Below are 11,825 nucleotides of genomic sequence, written 5' to 3'. Positions count from 1 at the left end.
CAAATTACACACGATAGGAATTTTCATTGACCTGAAAAAAGGCCTTTGATACGATTGATCATGGATTATTAATGCAAAAGATGTGTAAGTATGGTGTCAGAGGGGTAGCTCATTCCTGGTTGTGTTCTTATTTAAGTAATAGATGGCAGTATGTATCCTGTGATAAAACTGATTCTGTGTTATTAAAGGTTAAATGGGGGTCCCGCAAGGATCAGTGCTGGGGCCAAAATTATTTATTTTGTATCTGAATGAACTTTGTAAAGTGTCGAAATATATGAACTGCATCCTTTTTGCAGATGATACAAATTTCTTTTGTTCTGGGGACCAGTTAACTGATATAATAACTACTGTTGAAAACGAGATGAAACTTGTAAAGAAATGGTTTGATGTAAATAATTTATCTTTAATCTTAATGGTTGTCTAACTTTCTTTTCTTTTTTTTCATGACTGGCGGTGGTTAGACCAGGCTTCAGACCAGGACACAACTCGGTTGGACCATCTATTCAGGTAAGTTGCACTTAAAATAGAGTGCTACAGACCAATGTGAAATGTGGCTTTAGGTATGTAACTTACAGGATGAGGTGTTGAAGTGAACTAAATATTTGAAAACAAAAAAAAAGTAGTTTCAACAGTTAAGGTGAAATGCAGGTGATTGTTTACAGGCCTGTTTCAACTTGAGCTCTAACAACAATCTTTAATGTACAGTACTAATAGTTTTGCAAATAATTGTATTACAATTTTGTAACACAACCATTAAAAATATACATGAACAAATTGATTAACAATCAGTATAACTCAGCCCTCTCCTTCTCCTCCTTGTCTCCTCTTCCCCTCTCCATCTCTCTTTGCCTTGTCTTTTCTCCTCCTTGTTGTCTCTCTCTTTTCCTCCACCTCTCCTCCTCATCTTCTTTCCTTCCCTTCTTTCCTACATTTGCTAAACCCTTTTTTAAATATCATATCTACACTCAGTTGCCACTTTATTAAGTCCACCTAGCTAAAATTAATGCAGTTTAATACAATAATTCAACAGTTAAGAGGGGATTTGCGTTACATGTTGATCCATACTAACTGTGCTTGTGCTCTCTTCTCAGACCACCATGGCTGGTTCAACACCTGCAAGACGGGGAGAACAACATTGAAAAACTGACTCTTCCAAATGGCATCCCAGAGTCAGTAGATGACCTTCTCAGCGAGATAAAGACTACCTTCGGGTTAAAGGGTAACCTCAGACTGCAATACATGGACCAAGATTTTGGCAACGACTTCTTCAATCTGAATTCTACCACTGAACTTCACGATTTGGGGACAATCAAGGTGATCCACCAGCAAACAAATCCACCTTTGATGGCCTGCACTCTTCACACAGAAAGCGGTAAGAACAGAACTGAAGTGATCAAAGTCTGTATGCTTCAGAATTTATTACAGTTATCTTTTATGAATTGGTCATAATTTTATGCTTCAGTGGTTACTTATGTGTTCTGAGTTTGTATATGGGATGAGACAAGTTGCATTTTTTCCCATAATATCTACTGTAATTTGTGTTTTGTTTTTAGATTAATACAGAGTTCCAGAGGCTCATGGCTGTTCCACTTGAGAAGTTCATGGCCCTGTTAGACGTGCACAAGTCAGCTGATCAACGCCATCCGTGCCAAAGGAGGAGCAACACACCAAAAGACTGCGAACATCATGGACACATTGGGCCAGGTAAATCTATACCATCTAACGAGACGCTTCATAACTAAGAGCGGGCTGTCACAATATATCTGTGTCCTTCATAAATACATTACAGTAATATGGGCAGGCCAATGCTGACCAGTCTGCCATCCAGTCCTCCCATTAAGCTGGCCTGCTCTCCCTGCCGCCGTCCCACCAGAAGCTGCCCTCATCAACTCTTAACATTTCTATGTTTTGCATATTCTTGTGTTATAAAACTGCTTTCTTGTCTGTAACAACATCTATTGCACGTCTGTTCGTCCTGGGAGAGGGATCCCTCCTCTGTTGCTCACCCTGATGTTTCTCCAATTTTTCCATGGAGTTTTTCCTCAGTGGATGTGAGGGTCTAAGGACAGAGTATGTTGTTATGATGCCATGTAAAGCCCTTTGAGACAAACTGTTGGTAAAAACGGGCTATACAAATAAAATTGCCTTGCCTTGATCATGACTTTCATATGCATGAATGTTTTTGGTGACTCAAAAACTACACTGCTGAACTCCTCACTTTTTTTCTTTCTATAATGAATCCCTGGGCTTGTAAATGACTGTTGTAAATGATCTGTTCTCAAAAAAAGTAAGTCTGTCTGTTATGAGATTTAGTACAATATAATTAATCAACGTTTGTTCTTCTAGAGTTTGGACAATATTCGGAGGGAATGTGTGCTGAAAGCCTACAGCATCTTGCTGGGAGAAGATGCAGATGACCTGATCATCAAATACCTTGTAAGTTTCAACAGTTATTTGCATGTCATCACATCTTGTCGAAGGGACACACAAAATTAGCCTGATGCATCAGCCGCTTATTTCATTACATTTCATAAAGCGTCTGAACACCAGCCATAGGGATTCGTTTGCTTCCGGGAGGCGGTTGCTTACATTTGCTTCAACTAATCGCTGCTGCTTGGTGGTCACGTGTGCTATACACCGGTTAAGCTCATAGGTTAATCTTGAGCGCTTGAGTTCAACGTCATCGCCTTCACTTACCCGTCTGTTCGCTGATTGGTCCATCCGCTCTGGCGGACGGAGCAAACTGAAACGCATTGCTAGTGTCCTGACTACATGGTTGAGGCAAATGAAATTTGCCGGAATCAGTAGGCGGCGCTAGCCTGGCTAACACAAAATATCAGTTTACTATAAAAGAGAGTTTTTCTCAACACTTAGAACCACATAACACAAAGAAGGACTTGTCTGGCTTAGTTGATTATACAAGTTCAAGGGAATAGTTTGAAATTTTGGGAAATCTTATCATTCTTGCTTATAGTTAGATGGTCAGATTGATACACCTCTCTGCTGTTTGTGGTGTGTGATGACACCCAGTCAAGAAATTGCCCAGCATGTAACACATATTGGTGCAACACCCAAAAACTTCATCACAGTAAGAAGTGGGGCTAATTATGATTTGTGTTTGTGTCCTGTACCCCGCTGTAGGACCCTGGAGCAGGTGATACTCAGAGGGACCTGGAGCAGCTCACCATGTTCAGTATTTGTCATTCGGAAGGAGGGGGAAGGACTGCAGGAGCCACCTGAAGACATTGGCACCATCGTTGAGGGCGTGGAACTGACTTTGGTTGCCTCAGCTTGTGCCCTGCATCTAAGTATCATTCATGCACTCAACCTCGCTTCCATCCAAAACCTCTTTGCTTCACTTTTGAACTGCTCCAAAAAAATCGTCATGCAGCTTCATCAGCAACGACACACTTCAGTGTATTCCACCTCTGGACCAACAATGGCCATATTATGAAGGAACAACGGTGTGTGGACATATGGCATGTAAAAATGTAATCTCTTTCAGATGTTGGGCCTTTTTATGTTCCAAGAGACAATTAAGAGACTCAACAAATATTACTTAAACCACAATTTGAAATGCTTTGACACATTTTGTAACAGCTTTGGCAGAAGTTTGTTATTGTTTTCTCCAGACATATTTCCTTCCATTTGAAGGTAAAGGTTGCATTACAGTCCTGACAGTGTGTAACGGTGTGATTTAAAACTCTAAAAGAAGTGTTCATATTTTTTTTTCATCCCCATTGTTCAGCTACACTGTTCAGATGCGCAATATTCATTGGCTGTAGAGGTTTCTGTGTACTCTTGGAACTTTTTCTAGTTGTGATAACACTGTAAGTGTTGAGATTGTTAGGCATATTTGTATACTGGTAACACTCTGTTGCACTATTTTGCACTTTGCTGACAAAATAACCTTGTGGTTTGCTAACAGTTACTTGTGCATTTTGTGCATATTGTATGTTTATGTGTAATGTGTTGGTGGCCATTGTGTTAATGGTTCTTTACATTTAATAAAGTATTTAAAAAAAACATTAGATTTTGAGTTTTTAAATATATTTTCAGCCAACTTAAAATTATAATTTAAGTTACATTAAACTAAAATCTTATTTTAAGGTTATGCAAATTATTGAGTTGAAATAACTGAAAACTTTAAGTTGGCTTTCCTTAATTTTAAGTTGGATTAATACAAAATTTTGATTTGAGAACAATTCAATTATTAAGTAAATGTGATTTAAATCAATTGTGTTCATCCAACTTATTAATTTAATTTCAATTAACTTAATTCATTTAGATGTTACCAATTGAAACAATTCAATTAAGTTGGTTCAACTATTTTCTTTTTTCAGTGTAGGCTCCACCTGTCAATAAGACACACGTGGAAGAAGAGGTGCAGTTTATTGTGTTTCACCAACGAGGAGCTGTCATTACGCACGACTTTTAAAGTTCAAAGTTCAAAGTTCAAAGTTATCTTTATTGTCCCAGTTGGGAAATTGATTTGCAGCCAAGATGTCAAAAATACATAAAAACATACAATACCAATAAATACACATAAAACACACACACAGAGCAATCAACCTCTGTTAGGAAAAAAACAGCACATAGAACAACACATAACAACACATATTGGGCAGAGTAGTTAATTTCCAAGTGCATTCAGAGACAAAGTGCATTCAAGTGCATTCAAACAAGGTAGGATAAAACAGACTGTGTGGTCAAGACAGCTGTCAGTTATCTCGCTATTTAACACTGTTCAGCATCATAATAGCAGAAGGAACAAATGAAGACCTATATCTATTTGTCCTGATAGAAGGCACCCTTAACCTCCGACCTGAAGGTAACAGTTCAAACTCGGTCTGAAGGGGGTGGTCTACACACTCCTGAATGGAAGTGGCCTTCTTGAACACCTGCCTATTATAAAGGTCTATAAGATGCACTTGCCTCCTCCCAGAAATCTTACTGGCCACGTTGATGAGGCAACCCAGCCTGTTTTTGTTGGCTACAGTCACAGCACTGCTGCGCGCTCATTAGTGTCCGTAATTAAACCTTGACACTCATATCAAATCAAACTTACATTACAGACAGGTGGATTGGGTTCTCACTCTCTCTCTCCCACTCTGAACAGACAGACGGACGCAATCAGAAAGGAAACGGAGGCTGCGCATTGATCCTTTTTTCCTTTCTGGGATCAAACGGATCATGTGCAAAACAAGCACTTCATATTAATAACATATAAGGCTCATTATGCTTCCAGCCTGTCTAGCCTCTACCTGCTGTTTTTACTAAACGTAACCAACTCCTTTCTTCATTGCCTGAACCTAACCAAAGCCAAATGTACTTTTTTTCCCCCCCCTCAGTCTGCTGTCAGCTGCAGCAGGCTCGCGCCCGTGAAGTGAGCTCAAGCCGCCAGGTTCAGCCGTGCTCGAGCGGATTTGGGGGGGGGGGGGGGGTGTATTTCTTTTACTCTGTACTCTGGAAGGGGGGGCTTTGATGATCAGTTTACACATCTTGATCAGCATTTATGATGGTTGTGCACGATCTGACATGATCTGGATCCTTTCTGGGTCGTGTGTGTGTGTGATGTGCGTTTGTGTGTGTTTCTGAGAGCTCTCTCTCTTTCAGTAATTCTCCTTATTTTGCTCTAGAGAGAGAGAGAGAGAGAGAAAGCTACATGCTCCTATCAATGGAAGAGCTTGTCAGAAAGTAGCGATGACAGTTCGAACTAACGGGACCACCCATTGGTTCGACCTCCTATTGGTCCGACTTGTGGTTGATTTTGTCGGAGTAACGGGAGGTCGAACCAATGGGAGGTCGGACCAATGGGCAGTTCCCGTCCATACAGCACTGGGCACAGGTACAGCTGTTATCTTCCACACACCAGCTTGTTTCACCCTCATTTTCACAGTTTGTCCACTAAAAGCTTGACGGACAGTTGAGCACATGTTTACTTCCTCTACCTGGTGTTTTTACTAAACTTAACCAACTCCTTTCCTCATTGCCTGAACCTAACCAAAGCCAAATTTACTTTTTTTTTTCTCTCTCTCTCTCTCAGTCTGCTGTCAGCAGGAGCGGCGGCTGCAGCAGCCTCGCGCCCGTGAAGTGAGCTCAAGCCGCCAGGTTCAGCCGTGCTCAAGCGGAGGGGAGGAGAGGAAAAAAAGTGTATTTCTTTTACTCTGTACTCTGGGAGGGGGGGCTTTGATTATCAGTTTACACATCTTGATCAGCATTCATGATGGTTGTGCGCGATCTGACATGATCTGGCTCCTGGAGAGAGAGAGAGAAAGCTGCATGCTCCTATCAATGGAAGAGCTTGTCACAAAGTAGCGATGACAGTTCGAACTAACGGGACCACCCATTGGTTCGACCTCCTATTGGTCCGACTTGTGGTTGATTTTGTCGGAGTAACGGGAGGTCGAACCAATGGGAGGTCGGACCAATGGGCAGTTCCCAGTCGGACAGACGTCATGCGCCCGAATGAATCTGTTCCCTCCCTCATCTTTCTTTCCACAATCCTTTTTCCCTCCCTTCCTTCTTTCCCTTCTTCCTTCCTTGAACGAATCTGTTCCCTCCCTCCATCTTTCTTTCCTTCCTTCTTTCCGTTAATCCTTTTTGACCCAATCTGTTCCCCCCCTCCTTTTTTCTTTCCTTCATTTTTCCCTCCCTTTCCCTTCGTCCTTCCTCCGTTCTTTTTTTTTCCTTCATCCTTTCTGTCTTCCTTCCTACTTTCTTTTCCTTCATCCTTTCTGTCTTCCTTCCTACTTTCTTTTCCTTCATCCTTCCTGCCTTCCTTCCTTCCCTGACCCAGGAGGACAACAGGAGGGTTAACCGTCATGAACAAAAGATTACAGGTTACAGAGTGTGTTTGTGTTGCGGTGCAGCAGAGAGGAGAGCTGTAACACCGGGGCGGCGACCAGGTACTACACTGCAAGGTTGGTTTTCAGCCGTGAGACGCCAGGTGGAAGACAGAGAGCCTCCGTTCTCACTCGTAACAAGTCACAAGTCATGTAGTTAATTACACAATTACTCCAGAGCTTTTTAATGAAGGTAAAAATGTAGCATAGCCACGGGAGAAATCCTGTTTAGTTCCTCTTTAACTCAATCTGAAAAATACTAGTTTTTAACCCGTACAATTTATGTCTATATCTACCCATCTAGATTGTAAAGCTCGTACGTGCATCCACCACCTCCACTGCTCCAGAGGCCGGTCTCTCCTCCACTCCAGCTGCTGGTCCCTCGGCGCCTGCTGGTTGTGATGTCTGCCCGATTTGCAACGGAAGCACAAAAAACGACCTGGTGAAGTCCGGCCTCATTCCTCCTTCCCTGGCCAACGTTCTGACCGCACCAACCTTCGGCTCCAAAGCCACACGCCGCCGGGTGCCACTTCAGACCGGGGTCATCACCAGCGACGAGTACGTGGCTCATCTGGACAGTTGTGTTCTTTCATTTGTAACTGTGTGTCTAAAATGCAACTTGTGTGTATATGCAATGTTCACTTTGTTAGCATTTCTCCAGTAAAAAAAACAAACTAAACATCTCTCCGTGTGTGTGCATCTGTGCTGTGGTGGTGATTACACTATCATATTACACTTTTAACAGCATGTAGAGTTAACGCTTTTTTTTTTTTTTTTTTTTGATCAAGGTCTTTTTTATTTTTCAAATATAACAAATACAAGAAATACAATTCACACATGGAACAAACAAAATTAGTTCCTGTCCAAACAAACAAACTTCCCGTGCCCCCCACCCACTTGTAACGCTTTTTAAAATAAATGTCTCATGTACCAGAGGCAAAGCCAGTAGCAGTGCAACATTATGGGGTTTGTTTTTGACATTGTACGATGTGGATCCATGATGTTGTAGTTTAACACTCCAGTTAATTGATACCATTTAATATAGTCTGTGTCAGGGTTGGGGAAACAGGACCCAAATGCAGACCAAAGTTCAAAGTAACAAAAACTATTTATTTCAAAAACAAACGTAAAACAACACAGGGATTCAAAGTCCAAACAAAGAGAAAAACACAAAGTATCAACTAAAAAGTCAACAGGCCTAAGTCCTGGACATAAGTATCAAAGTAGCAAAGGAATACAACTCAAAAACAGAACCAATGACTCACAAGGAATGTAGAACAACACTAGGATCAAGACAGGACAGCACGGCGACGAGACGAAGACGAATGAACCAACAAGAGACAAAGGAAACACAGAGGTTATATACACGAGGAAACGAGACACATGTGGTGCAATTAGACACAGGTGAGACACATGAGGTAATCAACAACAAGCGCTGAAATAATATCGAATCGATATCGAGTTTCATGATTTTCGTACTGAGGTGAAGCGGGACTTCAGCGAACTACAGAAAGAAGTTAAATCCCTGGCCTCTGACTTAAAAGAAACTACTTGCAGAGTGACTGATGCCGAAGGATGAATAAACAAAGTGGAAGAGCGAGAGAAAACTGTTACCGAGGCTGTCTCGCACCTGTTGGCTGGAACAGTTGTCAGCTGGAAGACCGTGTGGAATATCTTGAGAATAAATCGCGCCAGTTAAATATAAGAATATACCGGGTGAAAGAAGGGAGCGAAGGAAATGACATGGTGGGATTTCTTAAATCACTCTTTACTGATGCGCTGGGAATGGGATGAGCTCACCATTGTGCAAGCGCACATGTCGTATGCAAACAGACAGGTGACTGATGAGGACAGCCCCAGGTCCATTATTGTCCGCTTTTTACAGTGGGACATGAAACAAAGAGTGGTGAGAGCTGCATGGGGGAAAAAGTCACTTATCACCTACCAGGATCCCCGGTTTCCTGGCACCAGGTTCCGGATCTTTGTGGACCAGGATTTTTCTACCAAGCTGCAGCAGGAGAGAGAATCCTTTATGCGCCGATCAGAAAGAAGCTTAAAGAAAAGGAGGTTAAATCCTTATGTGACTTATCCTTCCAAGTTGAAAGTCTTCACCAAGGATGGTATCCAGGTGTATAAAACAGGATGTCATCCTCAAGGGTCTCATCAAGTGCGATGGCAGTGGTCAGCAGGTGCAGTTGTCTGCGTCGGAGCCAAGGGGACCAAGCGCCGCGGGATGGACCGTGCACAGTTCAAAGACCCAAGGCAAGAACCGAGATACACGCGGTAAAGTTGAGACTTTGCTTCAAACTTTGGAAATTAAGTGAGTTTTCTCACATACATAGGATCAGAAGTCTGTCAATGTGAGTGTTTATTATTTTTGCTGACTAAGTCCTACTTCTACCTTTGCTTATGAAGGGATAGGATATGAAGCCTGCCAATGTGGCTGTATATTGTAAATGTGCTGTCGACATATTGTTTATGCTAGTTGCAGTGTTTGTTTTTTGTTTTTTGTTGTTGTTTTTTTGTTTTAAGCCCTGCAATTGGTCAGAATTAATTGATTGGATGTTAACTCTGGCACATTGTTGCTCATTATGCAGCACTAAAATTTTATTTCCCATTTAAATGAATATTAATGATTTTGAGGGTGTCCCAGCACGTCACAACATAGGATTATGTTTTCTTTGATGTTATTGTTTTTGTTTGTGTTTGTATCTGTGTCTATATGTCTGGTGTATGTCTTGCTTAACATTAATTCTCATATGCAAGGGAAAGAAACTATAAATTACCAAAAATATTATGCTGACTTTGGATAGCCTGCCAAGAAAGGGACTGAGAATGGCTCACATTAATATATGTAGTCTGAGTTATAAAATAACTGACATTGCTGAGATTCTGTCTGAAGGGGTGCATGCATTAGCACTGTCTGAAACTCACTTGGATGATACAATTAACGATTCTGTAATCAGTGTTCATGGATACACCTTGTTTAGGAGGGACAGAAATAAATTTGGAGGTGGTGTTGCAGCCTATGTCAAATCTCATATACCAGTTAAAATACGATATGATTTAATGTGTGTTGACATTGAAGCTCTATGGATTCAAATTAATTTACCTCATTTGAAGCCGTTACTGATAGGCTGCTGCTATAGACCTCCTAATACACGGATAAATTATCTGGATGTTATATGTGAAATGTTTAATAAAGTGTGTGATCTGGATTGTGAGATTCATATTTTAGGTTATTTGAATATTAATTGGAATGTGGATGGCTTTCCACTCAATGATAAGCTACGGCAAATCGTGCAAATAGTTGACAAGCCAACAAGAGTGTGTTTAAGTAATTTGGGTTTTGTAACAGCAACCTGTATTGATCATGTGTTCACTAACTTTAGTCATTTCTGTTCTAAGCCATTATCTATTCCAGTGGGGTTCAGCGATCACAATTTGATTGCTTATGTGAGGAAAACGAAGGCTCCAAAGGCGGGACCTAAAGTTGTTTTCAGGAGGTCTATGAAGCTCTTTAGTGAAGAGGCATTTGTAAATGATGTTGAAAATATATGTTGGGAATCTGTACTTGGAAAGGAGGATCCTGATAATGCCCTTGATGAATTTAATAGACTGTTCTTACAAGTGTTAGAGAAACATGCCCCTCTAAGGAAATATACTGTGAGCTGCAGACACTCACCCTGGCTCGATGGTGAACTGAAAAAACTAATGATGGTTAGAGATGAAGCAAAAAAAGTTGCCGTACAGTCAGGTTTTCAGTCGGATTGGCAAAATTATAGGAGGCTAAGAAATTATGTTACTGCGGCTAATAAAAAGAAAAAATACTTGTTCTATTCAGCTAAAATTAATGATGTGAAGAATCATAAGAAAAAACGTTGGAATGTATTGAATAGCATAATGGGTCGTATGCCCGGATCAAATCCAGCTTATTTTGAGGTGGATGGGAAATTTATAACAAGGCCTGTAAATATAGCAAATTATTTGAATGATTATTTTTATACTAAGGTTGATAATTTGAGGAGAAACATTACACACACAAATGACAATCTCTCATCAACACTATTTAAGGACCTAATAATGTTAAATAAAATTTGTGAATTCAATGTAGAAAAGGTAACAACCAATGAAGTGATGAGGCTTCTCTGCAAAGGGAAGGATAGTCCACCAGGTGTGGACAACCTTGATGCTAAATTTTTGAATATTGTTGCTCATCTAATTGCTGGTCCTGTGTGTTATATTTTTTATTTATGTATTGAGAAATGTATTTTCCCGCAGGACTGGAAAACTGCTAAAGTTATCCCCTTACCAAAAAACTTGGCTGCACCTTTTTCTGGTGCGAATTGCAGACCAATAAGTTTGTTACCTGCTTTAGGTAAAGTCATGGAAAGGATTATGTTTGATCAAATTCAATATTATTTTGACATCAACAAATTAAATAGTGATTATCAACATGCATTTAGGCCGGGACACTCCACTTGCACAGCTTTAACACTAATGTCTGATGAATGGCGTATGGACATGGATAATGGAAAATTTGTGGGTGTTATTTTGCTTGATTTTAGTGCTGCATTTGATGTTTGTTTGATGTTTGATGACCATTTTCTGCTACTAGGAAAGCTCAAGCAATATGGATTTAGTTTATCAGCCATACAATTGATGGAGAGCTATTTGGTAAATAGAAGTCAAACAGTTTATTTTAATGGGAGTTTGTCTGATATTAAATATGTTGACTGTGGGGTGCCTAAAGGGAGTTGCCTTGGGCCGTTATTATTTTCTATTTTTGTAAATGACTTCCCACTCGTCCTGGAAAAAACTAAAACTGTCATGTATGCTGATGATTGTACAATATACTCAGCTGAACCATCCATAGTAGGGTTAAATAATAAATTACAGTATGATTTAAGATTAGTGGCAGAATGGGTAACTAAAAACAAACTGGTCCTGAATGTGGGAAAAACTAAGTCTATTGTGATT

The 11,825-nt window shown here is 40.5% G+C and overlaps 1 long non-coding RNA gene across 1 annotated transcript; it reads left to right on the top strand.

Annotated features, from left to right (window-relative positions):
- The first annotated feature begins 1,605 nt into the window (after positions 1-1,605).
- Positions 1,606-3,762, top strand: LOC146986689 (uncharacterized). Its single transcript, XR_015035888.1, has 3 exons — positions 1,606-1,704; positions 2,347-2,436; positions 3,142-3,762. It is a non-coding gene; the product is annotated as an uncharacterized LOC146986689 (long non-coding RNA).
- Positions 3,763-11,825: the final 8,063 nt, after the last annotated feature.

The sequence above is a fragment of the Trachurus japonicus genome, chromosome 5 (assembly GCF_045865225.1).
Source record: "Trachurus japonicus isolate A0001 chromosome 5, Traja_1.0".
Lineage (NCBI taxonomy): Eukaryota > Metazoa > Chordata > Actinopteri > Carangiformes > Carangidae > Trachurus > Trachurus japonicus.
The sequence above is the reverse complement of the archived record's forward strand: the minus strand, read 5'-3'. Positions and strand labels throughout refer to the sequence as shown.